Source organism: Manis javanica, chromosome 12, assembly GCF_040802235.1.
Source record: "Manis javanica isolate MJ-LG chromosome 12, MJ_LKY, whole genome shotgun sequence".
Classification (NCBI taxonomy): Eukaryota; Metazoa; Chordata; class Mammalia; order Pholidota; family Manidae; genus Manis; species Manis javanica.
The window spans coordinates 39,984,083-40,004,059 of NC_133167.1; the positions used below are offsets into that span (position 1 = coordinate 39,984,083).

At 38.9% G+C, this 19,977-nt stretch overlaps 1 pseudogene; it reads right to left on the minus strand.

Annotated features, from left to right (window-relative positions):
* Positions 1-3,517: 3,517 nt before the first annotated feature.
* On the minus strand, positions 3,518-18,899 carry LOC140845016 (uncharacterized protein C2orf66-like; annotated as a pseudogene).
* Between the last annotated feature and the right edge of the window lie 1,078 nt (positions 18,900-19,977).

Here is a 19,977-nt window from a genome sequence, read left to right on the forward strand (position 1 = left end):
CCCTCAATTCTCCAATCCATTTCTTTTTCTGAATGTTTATTCTTTAAGTTGATTTGATTTTTTGTTTTAGAGATTATATTCTGAATTTGACCATTTGCACTGCCATGTAAATGTTCTACTTTCCAGTTCTCCCCTGCCACAAAATGCTAAAGCCCTCCCCTAATTTATTCTCCAACTCTAATCTCTTCCAATCAATGGCCTCATCAGTTTTCCTGTTACCCACCAAATCCTCAAACTCTCCCTGACTTCAGGCTCCTTCTCAGTCTGTAAAAAAGGTTCTCTGGACTTTATGTTCCACCTCTAACTCCCACCCAAGTGTTTCTTCTTTTCTTAACTATCTTTTAGAAAGAATCAAATGCTTGATATGATTACCATACATTGTTGCCCATTTACTGTAGAGCATGTACTATATCATATGCAGATTATGTACATATCTCAAAATAATCCTTAAAAATGGATGATATTATTCCTAATGCCAAAGTCCTGTATCTAATAAGTGGCAGAGGCAGGTTTGGAATGCTGGCCTATCTGACTCCAAATCCCATGCTTGAAATTAATATAATATACTGCCTCCCCTCCTGGAACTATTTCACCTCCTCCACACTACTGTGGGTTTTTTTTACCTATTTATCTTTGTGAACTCTCCTCAGTAGCCTACTAATCTGTGCCCAATACAAATTTATGTATTAAATTGGATGGAATTCAAAGCGCCTTGGGAATGGGCAAGGGAATTGAGGCATGGGGAATGCAGCTCAATATGACGCTAAAGTTAGAGATAAGTTACAGGGAGCCTATCACCCCGGCCTTTGTTGCCTCTTTACCACAATCTAGCTGAGGATAAAGAACAGTAGGATGGCAGAATGAGGAGCCAGGACCTGCATGAGCAAGATTTCCAGGTGAGAGAAAAATATCTCACAACAGGAAGTCATCCCCTTTCTCATAATGAAGGATCCTCTGGGCACTACTTGGGTATAAAATAAGGCTATCTAGCAGTCTAGGTTGGATTCAGGTACTCTACAGAAGTCACAGGGAAATTCTCTCCTCAATTTTTCCAGTCAATTAGGAAACTGCATCTAAGAGGAAGGTAAGAGTCTCTAGTCCTAACTCTCCTAGGAGAAAAGAAGGGAATCAAAGGGAGGAAAGATAGTCACCTGGTAAGGAGAATGCTCCCCTAAGGTCCAGATGGCTTAGGCTAGCTTATTTTATGATGGGCTGTCTGGAATACGGGAATAACAGTTGTGAAGGTATAGATTCATGTTGTGGAAATAGGGAGCAAGAGGCAGAAGGACAGTTTTTCCACCGTTAAAAAGAGACAACAGGCTCAAAATAGAGTCATGTATGCTAAATTCACATCACCAAAGTGCAACTTAATAGCTAACTTTATTACAGTTTCACCCTCTCTCAACAGTGGAATATTAAACCAGTCAATGAGGAATTGCCTTCTCAGCACTAGTGAGGTAATGTGACTGAGAAAACCCTACTGTCCCTTAAAGGAAGGTGATTCTTTGCTATTAACTTCCTTGTCCTGCCCTCTTCTGTCTATAAGTCTTTCATTCTGTACAGTTCTTCAGAGCTCCTTTCTGCTGAATGGGATGCTGCCCAGTTCATGAACTGTTGAATAAAGCCAATAAGGTCTTTGAAATTTATGCAGTTGAATTTTGTTTTTTAACAACAGCTATAGAACACCTTGATGACATGAAAGTTCTCTTAAGGTCAGAATGTAGCAACATACCCTGAAATTGTAATCTTTCTGTTTTTCTTTTCTCCACTTCCTTGAATGTGATTTTTTTCCCCTGGCGAGTCAGAGGCATCCTTATCACCTTGAGAGAAAGTGGAATTGTTATAGCAGTAATGAAAATAGCAAAAGGAAACTTTTACAACTTTCAGACTGGTTTTTGAGACTCAAAATGGAATGTCTAAAGAAAGCAGAACATTGAATTTCCACCATGACAATAGAATTAAGAATACACAGGGAGGAGATGACCTCATCCTTTCTCTTCATCAAGGGGATGAGCAAGGATGGGGTGTGACCCTATTCAGGAGATAATTTTCCCGTAGTTTAATCACTTTTCTGCCGAAGTTTGTGACAGCTTTCTTTCTGGGTTATCTTTTCAAGGAGGTCTGTAGAAGAGCCTTGAAAGACTAAGATATTATCTCCCTCTGGGGTGGAGGACAGATCTGTTTTCTAACCAGTAAAATATAAATAATGTTTCCCTCTGATGCAACGGTTGGGCATGTTTGTTAGTAGTTCCCTTTAACATGGAGAATTTCCTAAGTTTGGGCTCATCAGCTGTGGCACAAGCCTACTTATGCCCAGCATATACCTGGACTCACCTCCACAGGGACCCCACAATACTTGTAGGAGGACGAGATCCAGTGTGAATGCCAACCTTATGCTGCCTGCCATGCCGTGAAAATAATGTCCATTACCTCAGACCCAGGAGTCTCTTGCCTGTCAGGGTCTATGAAACTGTAGCAGGCTACCATGTAGCCTACAAATAGGGTAGAAGCTCACACCCTTAACAGTTCTGGACCACCCTAGATCTGGGATAGGGGACAATAGGCCATGTCCTGGGGATGAGATACGCATCAATGAGGAGCAGAGTCAATGCTGAGAGGCTGTCAAGGACCCATGGAGAGAATTACTGCAGACCACCTGAGAGCCTAGATCATCTGTAAAACATTTATTTTCAATGGAGGAAACACCACACTTCTGCTGTTTTCCTAGCAACTGTTCTCAGCCAAGCAAAATCACTTTCCCAGGGGGCTTTTAGAGTAGGGAGGTTCAAATAATTGGGCAGGGTGTGGAAACGACTAACATATAGTGTCTGGACACCAGATGTGCTAAATGGTCACATATAATGAAGACTTGTCGTTCCCCAACTGCCAACTGCATCACGAGGAATAAACTCTAGTCCGTATGGAGTGTTGTCATTGCAACAGCCAGCTGCCAATTGTGAGGAATTCTCCAGCAGAAGGATGCATGCCTCTGCCCTGAGGCCTTGCAAGCTCATAGCTGAAAGTCCTCTGTGGATTCCCATCCTTGTTAAAGGCTCTGAAACTGGTAAGTATTCCCTTTGCGGATGTCTTGACACCCAGAGCAAGGGGGCAAAAAGCAAAGGGAAAACCAAGGACTGGTTAGTACTTGAGTGGAATTGGACAGGGGTGAAATGCTCCCTACCCCTCTACCATTTATCTGAATAGTTTATATTTTTATGAAGAATAGCTCCTCAATGATTACTTTCATCTCTTAAATGGTAAAAAACACAATCTTGACGTGAACTAGGAGTAGCTTCCATTTCTGTGTAAACAATAGCAGAATAGCACATGTTTACTTTCAATTCAACAACTATTTGTTGAACACATGCTACATGCTAGACATTATGCTAGGTGCTGAAGAAATATAAATGGCTTAGGTATGATCTCTGCTCATAAATACCTCACACATCCCTCCAGGAAAAACAGACATATATCAACTAGTTACAATAGAACATATTAAACCAGCCACAGAAATCTGTCTTAGCATAAATATTTTATTTTTATATTCAGTATCAATCATCCACAAAAAAGCCACAGAAGACTATTTTGGAATGCACAGGTTAATGTGATTAGGACACCAATGTTTGCATTCAGGTACAACGCTTGTTTTGCAGGAATCACAGGGAAAATGATGCAGCTCTCCATAAAGATACAGGAAAAGTTGCTATTCCAAGTGAGGATACGAGAATCAGAATAATTCAGCCCCATCTGGTTGGGAGGAGGACACGGTTGGCTGTAAAAGAAGGGAAATCCACCCATTTCTACTCTCCGTTCTTAAGGAGGTTGTGTGCAAAAGAGAATCAGAGCTGGGGTGGGGCTAGGATATTTGGTGTAGCACGGGGTCCACCTCTAAACATAGTGGCAGAGAACATCTCACAGAGATCCTAGCAATTCCTAGTCTCCCAAATTTCTTTGTTTTCCATTTCAACTTATTTATGGATATTTATCACTTACTCTCCCTTGGTATGAAACTTAGATTGTGAGATCTTTCAGTAACATATGCATCTCCTCTTTAGGAAAAAGACAAATTTTAAGCCTAAATCCCTATTACATATGATGAACTACAGTAAAAATTTGCAAAGTCCCTTTGAAATAAAAACAATGATTGATAACAGGTAATAAGCATACAAGACAAGTTTTAAAGACAAGCTTCAAGTAAACATGTAATTTAGAAGATCATCATCTCTTTTGACTCGTAATGTCCCGTAGCTCTTACAAAATATCTGCAGTGTTCTACATCAATGTTCATGGTTATAGAGTGGGAAAAAAACTCCAAAAATAGACCACTGAGTCAGATTATCTCCCAAGGGTCAATCTATTTATATGCAAATCTGGAAACGTAGAATAAAATCATTACACATTGACAAATAAAAGTAGAGGGAAAAAATGTTTAGCCATGACCATGATTAAAATTTTTTAATGAGAAGCTTCACCTGTAGTTCTAAAATAGCCAGAACCTGGAAGAACAAGAAAATATTATGAAATAGTAAATAAAAACTACACAAACACCACAAAGACCCAAAGATCAACATAGTTCAGTGAAAACTCTTTGTTTTTTCATTTTCTAATCAGAGATGTTAGGAAAGGAGAGTTTGTAATTATGAAATACTCTCCAAACATTTGCTTAGCTTCTTACACAAAGCCAATTAATTTCCGTTATATTACAACACTACCAACTGGGTGCTTGCTCTGTTTTCCTGCCTTAAATATTACTTCATTTCATGCTCACTTGGAAGTATTCATTTGATATTTTCTCTGATACCTCTGTGAGTTAGACATTAGCACCTGCAATTTATAGATGAAGAAACGAAGGCTTACAACCAACGTGCATGCACCACTCTCCCACACTGAAGTAGCCCTTGTGGTATCAGTAACTACTTCTCTGTATTAGTGTCTGATAGCCTAGGGCCTACATGTGAGAAAAGTCAAGGTAACCCTTCATTAACATCTTTCTGCTTATTCTATTTTCTCAGGATAGAAGTTTTCAAGTGCATATGCCACATGGTAAATTACGTCTTCTTTTTAGAATGACAATCATTATTTTTAAAAATCACACTCAAAAGAACTAATAATCAAAATATTTTCACATGCACAATGCAGTGTAACAATGGTATGCTTACTCACAACTTCATCCCTACACCCACACCACGGAAGAATGGGGAGTGGATTTCGATTATGATTCACTTCCCTTTATTATTCATCCAAACCAACGCTAATAAACTAGAGACATAGTGCATTTTCTTCTAATGTGCCATACCTGTTACTTTATAAATAGCAAGCATTTATTTGATAAGAATGCAAAAAGAATAAGATTAACAAAATTCAAATCTCATAAATATATTTCTAATTTTTTTCCTATGAGAAAAATAACATCTTTACTAATATTCCTTTTATTTTCTTTAGGTGAGGAAGTTGAAGCTCAAATATATGTTTATTATTTCTCCTCCAGAGACCCTTTCTTTTAACTTTATCTTTCTATTTTATCCAACTGCACAATTCACATACTTATTTATATATGATTTTCTACCTAACTTTAGCTATATGACCTGAGTCTGAAAAAAAGATATAGGTAAAAGTGTGTGGTATTCCACTATATTTAATAATGCTATTAAAGGTGATAATTCTACTATTTTAATATACCTCTTCCCAAGAAAACTATGCTTAAAAAATCGTAACTATCATTTCTTTTTAAAACCAAATCATAGACATCTGAACCAAATCCAAATATTAACAGCAATGAGTATCATCAGAATTGAGCATTAATTTCTCTGAGGAAAAGAAAATCATTTTCAAATAAATACTTTCAAAATCTCTTTATGACTTAAGTTGGATGTTTGGACAAATCCTGGGAATAAAGGGATCATTTTTACCTGTGCTCAGAAGAAACAGTCAGCCTTTGAGGAAACTGGGAAAGGAGTTTTTCTGCTCCTCATAATCTGCAAACGCAGAAGCAATAAACTCTGATTCAAAAGACACAGGTCTGGGATTCTGGTTCATGACGAAAGTATTTGGGAACCTCCCAAGATCAAGACCTCTTCCCTTAAAATATGCACGAAGGGTTCTGAAAAACTGAAGAAAGAAAACGATCAGTGCCGTATAAAAATTCAACATCCAAAAAGCTCAGAGATGAATATTTTCCCCATCTCTGTTTTCCCCCTGAGTTGACATTAGTCCTAATCTAAGCGGAAGGAAGTGGGAAACCTCGAAATAGAAGTACAAACTTTGGTTACTTCTATTCCACCTTCCTCTCCACTGTCACTTATCATGCCTTCTTTCTGACATTTCAGCCCTAAGCAAGGTAATTCACCATTCTTGTGGAAATCAAGGGAGGTATATCACCTACTTAGTAGCACCATGGTCAAAGGGGTCTTTGCTAGCACCTCTGAGTACTGAAGCCAGAGATTAAATCGACCACCGCAGTGATCAGAGCTCGGCGCACCCTCTCTGAAGGGTGGGGACGTCCCAGTCTGTCTTCGGCTACAGTTTCTTTTCAGACCTGGGTTTTCCTGCTTTCCTTTAGGAAAAGGTTTTACAAAAAACACATAAAATGTTCCGTGGTTGGAGGAGAATAATGATTCCATTTTCATCCATGGCACAAAGACCCCTGAGAATGACATCTCCATGCTTCTTCAGGGGTAACAGTGAACCTGTTTGTCTAACGGTTTGCACAGAAGCTGTGCAAAGGGCTATTTGATTGTTTTAATCCTATGTTGTTATAGTTCACATAATTTTCTTTGAGAAACTATGTTTGGAAATAATAATGTTAGTATGTTTATTGAACTTAACATATTTTCTTTGAGAGCAACTATGCTTTGAAATAGTAATGTTAGTATGTTTATTGAACTTAGCATATTTTTAAAAGAGAATTTTTACTGATATCTTTACGGTTTTCTTCTTAGACAGCCTTATGTTGAAAATAATGCCTACCAAAGACTACCAAAAGGTCAACTTTCAGTTTTTGCAATTGAGCTTTGCATGTGTTGGTTGTATGAGAATCTGTTTTATTATCAATTCAATCTAAGCTATGCAAAAAAGCAATTTCCTCTTGATTTTGTATATGTATCAGAAACTAAGTCTATAAAATCAGTGTGTTCTCTAAAGATCATTTGCAAATGTAATGTGCTGTGTGTGTGTAAGATCCTTTCTAAATATATGTTTGTTCTCCTTACAGAAACAAATGTAAGATTGGCCAGAGGGAACAATAGGACACACGGCCACTACGCTAGCAAGACCCTCTACATGTCCTGCTGAAGAATCTTCCCAGAGCTTGGCAGCCTCCTCTCCCACTGTGGTCCAGCAGAGTGCAGTGTGCATAAACCCAGAGAGGGGCCACTGTTCCGCTCTGGCCTCTCAGCTGTCCCTGACTATGTTCTTACCAGATCTCGGTTTCTGGGGTTGTTGCGGGCGCTTCCATTTCTCTTCGTTTCTCAGGCATGGCTCCGTGACCAAGCCCGAGTAGTGCCAGGCCAACACACAGCAGCAGGAATGCTTTGGGCATGGCGGAATGAAGCTGAGCAAGAGCAAGGACGAGGGAAATATCGGCAGTCAGAGAGGGAGAGAAGAGAGAGGAGAGGAGAGAAAAGGAGAGAGAGAAGAAGAGGGGAGCAAAAACAGAGAAAAGAGAAAGAAGAAACATTTTTAAAAGACAGACAATGGAGAAGTAGTGTATCAGTTCACCCTAATTTTGCAGACTTGTTTTTCTCCGGATTCATCTGCATATGAAGCCCCCCAGATACAGCTGATTAGCTTAAAAGAGTCCACGAGGAAGAAAATGTTACATAGTGATACACAAAGCAATTATGAATACAACCTACAAAGTCTAAGTATGGCTTTTCATCTTTGAAAAAATGCACTTTGTGGTCTCCAAAGAAAATGCACTTCATAAAAAAGAACAAGCAAACAAATCTTAAGTTACTCATAAATGTTAAGACAGTAGTCTCCAAAGAGAAAGAAAAATATATACCCCAAACCGAGAAATGCGCTGTACACACATCTGAGACAGACACAGACCACACTGGCCTAAGTAGAGATTGTCTCCCACCCCAAGGCATGAAATGGAAATGAAATACACAGAAGGGCTAATAAAACTTACCAGGTTTGGGCTTTGGCTGGTCCTGGTTGGTACCCCACCTACAATCAGTAAGGCAATCACGGCTACTTATAACCAGTGGACCGGTTGCAGGTAGGTGTCTCTGACGTGAGCAGGCGCAGTTCAAAAATAATGATTCCATTTTCATCCATGGCACAAAGACCCTTGAGAATCACTACTTCATGCTTCTTCAGGGGTAACAGTGAACCTGTTTGTCTTATAAATACAGCAACCTCTCCTCCAACCACGGAACATTTTATGTGTTTTTTATAAAATACACAGGCACTTCCATGCAGCCAAGTGGCTTTCTACTTTTTCACTTTCAAAAGACGGTGTATATACAGCAGCTAGGAATGTGATGAGGATTATCCCTCCTAATAGAATGTTCGTTTGCAAATATCGGCTTCTCAAATTAACAGCATTTTTTGAATAGGAAATTCTACTCCAAGAGACAAAATTGCTTTTTGTGACCTACACCTTATATTTGTTCTGAGAATCTCAGGAAGCTTGGCAAGTTTTCAATAGTGGCACAGTTTATCATAATACCCCTTCAAAATAGAGCAAAAAGATAGCACGTGTTTCATGGAAAAAAGCAGCATCCTCTTGCTGAATAAATGCTATCTGTAGAAAATGGTAGGGTTGAGAAATTGAACTCGATGAGTTACAAAGTTGCTTTGGTACCAGTAATTCAGAACAATCCAGGAAAAGCTCTTTGTGAGAAGGCTAGTAATCTAGACTGGAGATTGTCTGGCTATTAACTCTCTAGAAATTGTCTAGTCTCAGTCTTTCTATCTTGACTTTGAGCAAGTCACTATGACCTTCATTTGTTCGTTTCTTTGTTCATTTTACAAATTTTTATTGACTTCCTACTACTTGCCAGGTACTGCACTAGGCTTTGAGGATAACATGGTAAGAATAATAAATATAGGCCCTACCTTCATTGAACTGACAGATTAGTGGCAATATAGACAATCAAAACACATAAACAATTTATAAAACAAATATAAGTGATATAAATATTATAAATCCAAATGATAATTTCTATGAAGAGAAAGTAGGGTCTATAAGAGTGTAAGAAGGGGGATTTGATTTGGTCTCAGGGGTCAGGAGAGCTTCTATGAAGAAGTAACCTTACATCTGATAGATGAGTGGGAGTTACCAAGGGAGTACAGAGGGGGAAGAAGTTCAAGCAAGGTGAACAACTGTGCTAGACCCTGTGGCTGAAAGGAACATGGCACATTAAAGCAACTGAAGGTAAATTAGCACGCCGGGAATAGAGGGAGCAGGGGGTAGCCTGCTGCGAAATGGGGCTGGTCAGGGGTCAGATTATGATCTTTCTGCTGCAAGTAATGCTCACTGATTGAAGGGTTTTAAGTGTACTAGATCCTATGGGAGGCAGGGCTAAGGGGAAGAGAATTTCCAGACCAATTCCCAGGGCTCAGGATTATGCAGTTGAGTGGAGTACATGCCTTTAGCTGAGAAATCAAACACTGGCATGGAGTGAGGGTCAGGAGTTCCAGATGGAGCACTGAGTTTGAGGAGCTTCTGAGATCTCCAGGTGGGGATGGAGAGTGTATATCAGGATACCCAGGTCTGGGTTCAGAGGGGAGGGGTGGGAAGGAAATGTAAATATGGGATTGTTAGCATATGAATGGGTGAGAGTACCTCAGTACAAATTAGCAAAGGAGAAGAAAAAGTGGCCTAGGAGTTGGCTTTGAGAAATTTTAACCAGTAACAGCCATATACAAGAATCTATACAAAAGAGACACTGGAGGTACGGGGGAAACCAGGAAAGTATGGAAGCAAAGGAAAGAAGTGTTTCTAGAAGGGACAAATTGGGTAAAATGAGACTGAAAAGGGCCCATGGAGCCTTAGAGTTGTTTTGGTTGATGGAGGTGAAAGATTGGAAGTGAGGGATGGAGGGGAAAGAAAGAGAGTGGGGACACCAAGCTCTTGAGAAGTTTAGCTGTGAAGAGGGAGTAAGAAGGAAGCAGCTGGAGAGGTCAGTGGAATCATTGTTTTTAATGTGAGAGACTTGAGTTTGTTTAAATATCAGTAGTTAATTGAGTAAATGAGTACCCTGGAATATCATTACTTCAACTCTCCTTAAACTCCAGAGTTTGAAGTTACGGGATGTAATAATATGTATTAAATTGTTAAGTGAGATTATAGCCAAGTCACTACACTACAAACTCCTTAGACAAGGCTCATCTCTGCATTCCCAGTGCCGAGCACTGAACCCGATAAATAGACAATGCACTTTTTAAATGGGAAAGACTGAATAAATTGGAATAAGACTTGCAAAGCCATTTATCTATAAATAAGTCATAGCTTTAGCTATGTTTGTATAACAACACAGCACATTTGTTTGACCTCTTAAGAGCTCCCCATTTTAAGAAATATTTAGAGTTTTTCAAGGGCTCAGTGGACCAACACACATATTATAACCTTGTTACTAAAACTTGTTTCCCTAATTGTTAAAATAAATTACATATTTCTAAAATTTTGGTTTTAAAACCTTTGTGTCTTAATATTATATCTCTTTTGAAGAGCAGAATGTATTATTGAGAGAGCTGATGATATTTTCTTCAGACTCTGTATCAACACAACATTCAGTAGATGTGTTGCAATTTATTGTTCAGTGATTTCAATCAACAGAGAAGAAAATAAAATAAGGATAGCTCAGGTTCCCAAACCATCAGTTTCTGGTCCAAATTATTCCATTTGGTCTCTTCATTAAATAGAACATTTGTAAAAGTAGCAGTTGGGATAGTCTGAGCAAAAAGACTCTTCCACACCCAGAGGCATCAGAATGAAGGGTTTTGCTGGCATTTCTCAATTAGAATTTGACAGGAAAATAGAGTACTCAGGACAGGGCGACTAACAGAAGAAAGTCAATAAATATGTGCTCACTGAATTATAAACTTAAATTAGAAATTCAAACATAATGGTAAAGGTGAGGAAAGGGCACTCAGTGAAGAGGCTATTCTGGGAGGCAGAGAGAAACTTTAAAACTGTCTCTGTTGGACTATATAACATTTTCAAACCCTTCCTGTCTCTATTAGGAAAAAAAAAGAAGAAGAGCCGATAGAGCTAGTTAGGTACATCACGAACAGCGATGAGAATTTGACGTCCTTTTCTTTCCCCAGGTTTGAGTAAGCGAAAGGGAAACTTATTGTTTTAGATTGCTTCCTCAGTGATGACGAGAACTGCAGAAAAGTTGCTAAGATGATTAATAGAGTGAGCCAGGCAGCGTTCTGCTCATAGCAGTCACATCTGCTTTTTGTGGCAATGGGATGAATTCAGCTTGAGAGTAGGCTAAAGAGAAGGGGGGATAAAAGACATAGGTCTCTGCCAAGCACAGAGCAGAGGCAAAGAGCCCTGGCTCAGCGGACCCTCAGTGACCACAATGGATGGGAGAGGAGAGGCTGACCCCTCATATCATGAGGCCACACAAAGCTTCCAGATCCCATGAGCCACTGAAACCACTGGAATTGAATTCCCTCTCTCCCCCAGGGATGACAAAGCAGTTTAAAAAAAAAATTCCCATGACATTCTTGAACATGTCTACAATATGGTCAACCACTTGTCCCTTTTCCCAGTGACAATGCAGTGGGAGTATCTCCAATTATAGAGTTGACCCTCAGAATTCTCTAGTTATTCATCATGTAGAAATTTCTTTTATTATTAGCTGTCTTCCGTCTAAAAAATACTATCCTCTTGTTTAAATGCTATCCTTTTGTTTAAAAATGCTGTTCTCTTGCTTTGAAATGTTTTAAAAATGCTGAAGGGCATATTAAAGATGAAAAAATATCTCCCACTGTTTAAAACATGTTACGTATGTTTTTACTTCTTAGGGCCAGAGTGTGAGCCAATTCTAGAAGCCTAGATGCGTAAAGGAAGAAAGACAAGGTCTAGGTGGGGTGGCTATCCTTCCCTGAGAGAGTTTGGCCTCAGGCTGGCCTCAGCCTCTGCTTTCATCAGGCCTTCGCTGTCATCAGCTGGGACCTGGGAGTGGCCTTTCCTTCTCCCATGGTCCCTCCTCTGGCCTGTTTCCTCCCTGCCACCAGCCTTCCTGAGAAACATGCGCTAGTCAGAGAGGGGCAGCCAGCACACGTACTGTTCAGTCCTGTCCTAAATTTAAGCTATTTCTCCTACAAGTACGATGGGGGTGCAGAGGCAACAAAAAGCATGATAGTCATACTTGATCTGAAGCCAGCTCAGAGAAAACAAAGCAAGAAAATGGACATCCAGATTGACACCCTGACTGAGGTATAAACCAAACTGTCTCGACCTGGATTTGAGCAACAGTTTCCCAATTCCCCGTTATGTCAGGCCATTTTGGTATCTCCAAAAGTCATAATAAAGGAGTGAAGGATTACTCCTAAAATATAGACTCCTACATCACTTCCTTTGGCTTTGCAAACAGCTTTTCAGCAGGCAGTCTGCTTTTATAGCAGAGCGCCTGAGGTGGTCCACAACATCTTTGGCTTTGCAACTGACTCTGGAGCAGACAACAGGAAGACAAGGTCGCACTGATAAGGCAAAGCTTACTGGCATCCCTCCCACCTCTAGGGGCTTCTTGATGCCAGAATGATAAAGTCTAAGCTCTTGCGGATGATAAAAACGCCAGTCGTACCCTCCCAGCCATTTGACCTCGCCAGTGACCACCACCCACACTTCTACCTTCGTGCCTTTGACCTTGTGGTTGCTTCTGCCTGGAATGCCTTCTCTGACTCCTGTGTGCCTTCAGAACGCCCTGCCCTTCAAGGATCACCTCAAATATCACTTCTGAGGAAAAAGAAGCCACTTAGTCACTTCAATGGCTCTTACCTTGCTGAATTAGGATCTGCTTCCACGTGTCTCTTCGTCCCCCACACGGACTTCCTGAAGTAGGCACCAGGTCTTTTTTCATCATCTTCTTCTTCAGAACTTGGCATATAATGCCTGGCATAGAATTTATATGGCATAATATATATACATAGAGAGGCATATCACAGATGTTCATGGAATTAATAATTCTTCAGGTAAAATCTGAGCTTAGATTCTTAAAATGCTCTTTTGAAATTTGAGCTTTGTTATATTTTTATTTTGTATTGTTCATCCAAAGATTTACATACTGTCATATTTTAACAAAGAGGGAAGAGAAAACTGTAGGTGGACAATAAATATTTGATTTGACTTGAATATTCAAATGAACCAGTCAAATGTAAGTTAATAGCAATCTAGCTGCTGTACACAAAGCAATGGAGATTGCAGGGAATGTGGCAATTTTATGACCACACACCCCTTTCTATTTAAATTGTTTTGGAGGGGAGGCTGCAAGCCAAGGAATCTGGGCAGTCACCAGAAGCTGGAAGAGGAAAGGAACAGATTCTTCCTTAGAGTTTCCAGAGGGAGTGAATCCTGCACCCACCTTGATCTTGGCTCAGTGATGCTAATTTCAGATGTCCGGCTTCCAGAACTGTGAAAGAATAAAGTTTTGTGTTAGCCGCCCACTTCTTGGTAACTAACATACAGGAAACTGAGACAAGGAATAGCAAGATGTCAGGTCAACCATGCAGGAAAAAGACCCGTAACTCTCTACAATTTCTTTAGCTTCTACTGAAAGCATTGAGCCATGTCTAGACTTAGAAGCTGGATCTGAGTTCTTTATTCCCTTGTGAGAAAGGTGGAGCTTCTTCGGTCATCCAATTCGTAACACAAAATGGATTTAGGCTGAAATGTCTATTACGAACCTGAGGTTTTATGTGAGTAAAATTATACTAATTTTTTTTAATACAAAAGGGATGAGAAAAGGTTCCATTTTAAACTATTAAGTTAGGTATGACCCTATCGATGAGTCACATAATTTTGTAAAGGACCACATATTTTAACCCATTAATAAAATTATTTAAGTGTCTGGAAGAAACGCCATTCTTAAAATGTTACATAAAGTTCCAGACACAAAATTTGTATGATAAAAAGAGTAGTTTCAGAGAAGAAAAAAATTGAGGACAATTCAGATGGGTATTTCTTTGGATATTTTGGGGCATAGTGGGGAAATGCTTTTCTTTCTTAGTGCTATTTATCAATTGTGAACTCTGAAATACAGCTAGTGAGCTTTTATCCTTAAAAAAAAAAAATCAACAGAATTCCCTCAAAAAACAAAACCAAAATCAGCTCCCCACCAAAAAAAAAACCAAAAAAGAAAAAAAACAATGGTTAATTCCCAGTATTCTGGGAGCTCTTTCATACTTCAGGTGTATAAAATGTTATTCCATTAAACAAACAGAAGAGCAGACCTTTACCCTTTCCCTTCAGAAGTACATTCTGTGAGTCTGGCCCAGGGAAAACTCATGAGAAATCTCAGAGCAGAGATGATGCCATCTTCATGCTCCAACAGTAATGTGCTCCCAGGTGGCAGCGGGGACCTTCTAGGCTTCTGCAAAGAACATCACCTGTTGACTTCTGTTTTTAAAATTCCACTTTTAAAATTGGCTTTTTGAGGTTTTATGACTGAGTTGTACAAGTGTCGTATGTAGTCTGAAAACAAATCCATCATCAGGAATATGGTTCTGTCTGTGATTTGCCTGTAAATTTTCTTAATGGTGTCTTTTGATAAGCAGAAGTCTTTAGTTGCAATGAAGTATGACTTACCAATTTTTAAAATCATTCCTTTTTTATTCTGCCTAATTACCTTGAACTGCCATCATGCCACAATGTAGTCTCCTATATTTTCTTCTAGAGGCTTCATAGTTCAGTTTTTACATTTAGATTTATGAGTCATCTCAAATTAGTCTTTGTGCATGATGTGAGGAAGGGTCCAGGTTTATTTATGTTTTTCCATATGAGTATTTAGTCATTCCAGCACTATATGTTGAAAAGATCTTTCTTTTCCCATTGGAGTGTTTTGGCACCATTCTTGAAAATCAGATGACTATAAAACGTTGGATCTATTTTTTAACACTTTGTTCTGCTCCACTGCTGTACGTATGTATCTGTCCTTCTGCCTTTTCCACACTGCCTTTGATTACCTTAGCCTTACAGTAGGCTTGAAATCAAGTAGTGTGAGTCTTTTTCAAAGTTGTTGTGACTATTCAAAACTGTTCACTTCTCCATATAAATTATAGAATCAGCATGTAGATTTTTAGAAAAATAGCATGCTGGGATTTTGACTGAGATTGCATTTAGTCTACATATCATATTGGAGAAAAATGGCATCCTGAAAATAGTGAGCCTTCCAACCAATGAATATTATATCTCACTTAAGGCTTTAATGGAATTTATATAAAATTGGAATTTATATAAAAATAGAACTTTTATAAATTCTAACACATAAAAATTAAAGAGAACAGAATCATGCAAGTCCATGCCCTTACTGCTCAGCTTCAACAATTAACACCACATCGGCAATTTTGTTATGGACATAATTGTTTTTGTTAAATCTGGATTTTGGACTACCTTGGGCCATTGTTACTATCATTCATTCAGAAAAATATTTAACACATTTCTACCATGTAAAACACACATTGCTAAGTGTGGGAATGCAAAGAGGTATATGGAAAGGGATGTGATCACTGCCTGGGAGGCACAGACAATCTATTTGGAGAGGCAGCATGGTGTGGTGGAAAGAACTGCAGAACCAAACTTAACTATGTTCAAAACTTGTCTCCGCCATTCTCTTGGGCAATTACTTAATCTCTCTGCACCTCAGTTTCCTCATATGTGAAGTAATCCAACTTTGCAGTGTTGTTGAAAGAATTAGAAATGATATATATAAAGGGGCTGCACAGTACCTGACAAATAAACGTTAAATAAATGTCACTATTAAGAACTGCACATAAAGAGCATACAAGATCTAATTTGATGACTCCCATATGGAACTATGGCAGCTAGAAGTAGGAACAGGATCAGTCCTGACTGTGGCAACTGGCGTCTTTTCATGGAGAAAATTTTGATAACAGAGATATGGCCAGAAGAAGTTACTGAACAAGGATAAAGAAGTAGCAAAAGGGAGGAGATACTCAAAATAAATGTAGGAGCTCAGTTGGCTTGTGTGGCAGACTCTGCTTGTTGCTTCTTTTTATCACTTTTGCTATGGACTGAATTGTGTCCCCTCAAAATTCGTATGTTGAAGTCCTAGCCTCCAATCTTTGGCACATTGATTTTGGACTTTCAAGCCTCCATAACTTTGAGAAATAAATTTCTGTTGTGTAAGCTATCCAGTCCATAGTATTCTGTTATAGCAGCCCAAGCAGACTAACATACATTTGTTTCTTAGACATTGTTTAGCATATCAACATATCCAACTTGAAAACTTGCTTCCACAGCTTCCCTTGCATTTCTTCGTGACCATGTGATATCATTCTGGCCAATGAGCCACCAATGGAAGTCCCTGAGGGTCGGAAAGGGACAAAAGAGAGAGCATCCTTCCCAAATAAAAGGCAGAGCTCCTTTTGTGCCTTCCCTCTCCTTCCTCCTGGAATGGAAATATATTAGCCACCATTTTATTTTGAAAGCCACACATTAAGGATGGAAAATTAATTGGATAGGAGCTTTGGTTCTTGATGATTTCTTGGAGACTTACCCTGGACCTTCTGCTTCGAGATTTGATTGAGCAATTGTCAGGTTTTCTGTTTCTTGCAATCTAGTCCTAACTGTGTGGGGAGGAGATATCTTTGGAAAATGGTAGGGAAGAAGACTGGAAATGTAGATTGGTCAAAATGTCAAAGAGTTTGGACTGTATCTTACAGAACATGCAGGTAGATTACAAAGTTTTGGAAGAGTGATAATGCTAAATTGCTGTGTAAAAAATGATTAATGGGAATATGTAATATGCATGATAGAAGGGAAGTGGGTGAGCTAGGAAAGGGGAATCATTCATGAAACTGCTATAAAATTTGAAATACTAGTAATGACGGTCTAAACTAGGGTGGGAGCCAGAAAGGAGTGAACCAATGCAAGGGTGACCCTGAAGTGCTGGGCTCCCTAGGCTTACCAATTAATTGGACATGACAGGCAAAAGGAGATTATTAAAATGAGTGGATTTTCACCCTGTGTAATTGGGAGGATTTCATAGGAATTTGAAAACTAAAAAGAATTGCTAATTAGGGATCAAGAGAAATTATAAAGTTAAATTTCAACAGTGAATTGAAACTGAGTTTGTCTAGTTTGGAGAAAACTAGAGACTGGAGAGCTAGGAAAGCACCTATCATTTTTGAGCACTTTGTATGTCAGGTGCATTTGTTCCATTATTCCACTTAATCCACCTGCTAGGTTTGTAAGGTAATATTACTAGCCATAACTTATGGATAAGGAGTCCTAGCGAAGCTAAATATAGTGCCATTGACTCAGACATTAAGACACGGAACTAAGGGAGCAAGGCTGACTGACTTGGTGAGTCATCCACCCAGAATAGATCACTGAAGTCACACAGTTAAGAGAAATCTCTGAGGGAAAGTATAGCAGAAGTAAAAGGAAGGCTGGGGAAGATCATTGGGAAAAAAATTTTTTTTCAAAGCAAGAGGAATAACTAGTATGGTCAGAAAAGATTTTGACAGAGTAGCAAGTGAACTAGTATTGATTACTACATATTGCAGGTCTTCAGGAAGAACTCTATTTCTGTGCCAATCTGGTTTGAATTCTACTTTAAGCAAATTGCTTCATTTCTTTAACACTATTTCCTTTCTTGTAATGTGATGATAATAATCCTCTCTTTAAGGACTTTTGTGGAGAATGAAATGAGAAGCTGAATGTGAATGTGTCTGGCACTGACTCTGGTACAGCAGATACTCAATGAATGTCTGCTAAAAGGATAAAGCACAGGTGACAAGGCAGTCTATACACACCCTGTATGGTCTGGAATGTCTATTAAAAGAAATTACTTACAATTCTTAGTTTTCTTACTTTTTGTCTCTTTTCCTTCAAAATTGAAGTACGGCATGTATGTCTGACAAAAAGTTCCAGTTTGTTGCACTTTAGCACCTAAAGATCTTACTGCATCACGGTCAGACTAGAACAATTTGAACTTTTAAAAATAATTTAAAACTGTAAGGTATTGCATTAAGCTGAAAAAAGAACAAAATGGAGACTCAGAAAACCCACTCTGCACACTCTCCTTTGTAGTTATAGAACGTAAGATCTTGGGGATAGTGAAAATTAAGATAGGCCATTGGCTGGCAGCATCTTAAGACATTTTAATTGTCTCCATATCTTCCACCTCATGGGAGTCAGGTAAGGTGCCAGGCCAAATCTAACTCAGAGGCTTACCTACCAAATCCAATTAGTTGCTAAGCCTAGGGAGCCCAGCACTTTAGGGTCACCCTTGCATTGGTTCACAACTTTCTGGTGCCCACCCGAGTTTAGACCATTATTACTAGTATTTCAAATTTTACAGCAGTTTTGTAAATGATCCCCTTCTCCTACCTCAACTACTTCCCTTCTATCCTGCATGTTACATTATTAATACATTTCTAAACACAAAGACTTAACAAACTTCAGTATTAGAACTCCCAAATGATGGCTCTACCAGTTTTTCCTACCTACCCTACCCAAAAATTCACAGCTGGAGGATTGTTAAGTCATGACATTAATTTGTCCTACTCACTTCATTTGGTCATTAAAGGCTTCCAACAGTAATGCCAGGAGAATGAGAGGCCTTATTTCTGTACCCCATGAAGACTACCAGGGAAACAATGCTTCATGAATATTTTCATGTTTCTGCATGGTGTGGTTTCCTGAGCAAAGGAAACTGCATGCTATGAAGATAATGTCTCCTTTCCACAGAAACACTTACCTTCAGTGCTCTGCTTCCTTTTGCCTCCTGGTTGGTGGAGCCACGTGTTTACATTTTATGGGGAGATGAAACCTGCAGCTATGTTTACATTCCAAAGCATTGTAAAACATCTGAGAGCAAAGGCATCTCTTTCTCTCTCAGGAGGGAAGGAGAGCAGCATGTAGCTTTGTAAAAAAAATTCCCAGATTCACAATCTTGGGGTTCCTCTCCTGTGGTTCAAAATCAAACAAAAAGCCCCTTTTGCACATGCATGGGTCACATGGCCATTCTCACACTGCCCTCAAGGAGGAAGAATGGGGTAAGGGGAACTGATGTGATTACTGCTATAAGAAATAATAGTCTGTTCCTCCTCCCCAAACCTCATTTTTGCTTTTGGGTTAATATAAGTAAATATGGATATTGGAAACCTATCAAAGACAGCCTCAAAAGGTTACAAAAATATTAACTAAGTCTGCATTCTAATGGTGTGCCAAACCACATTTTGGGATGTGGACGGAAAACGTACTTCCTTTTCATGTGCTTAACCTAATATACTGATGTATTAAAATTTTATACATGGATTGATACCAGTGTCCTCATACACACAGTCTTTATCACAACTGGCCACACATAGTATGTGGAATATAGTCTGAGAAGAGTAGAAATTCGACAGCCTGTAGGAGGCAGACAGGGCACCCCAGTAGTTTATTCATTCACTTGTTCACTTTAAGCATATCATAACATTGTATTGTATGTTAGATGGTTAAAGGATTCATGGATTAAATTATTAAATATATATTATTCATATACTTAAATGTATAAGTTATATATACATTTTATGTATATTTACATACAATAATATATATAATACATGTTATTTAGTTGTAACTAACATAACTATTGTAATCTATTAAAATAAGCCGCTTAAAACTGCTCCTAACAAGAAACTACTCCTTTCAACAGAGTTGAAGATAATGCCAGTAATGCAAGCACAAACCAACAAAAGAAAACGCCAGTGCTGACACTTCTACCCTTTTGTCAGGCTCATCAGGAATTAAAAACAGTAATTTAATCGGATCTGACAAGAAGTTAC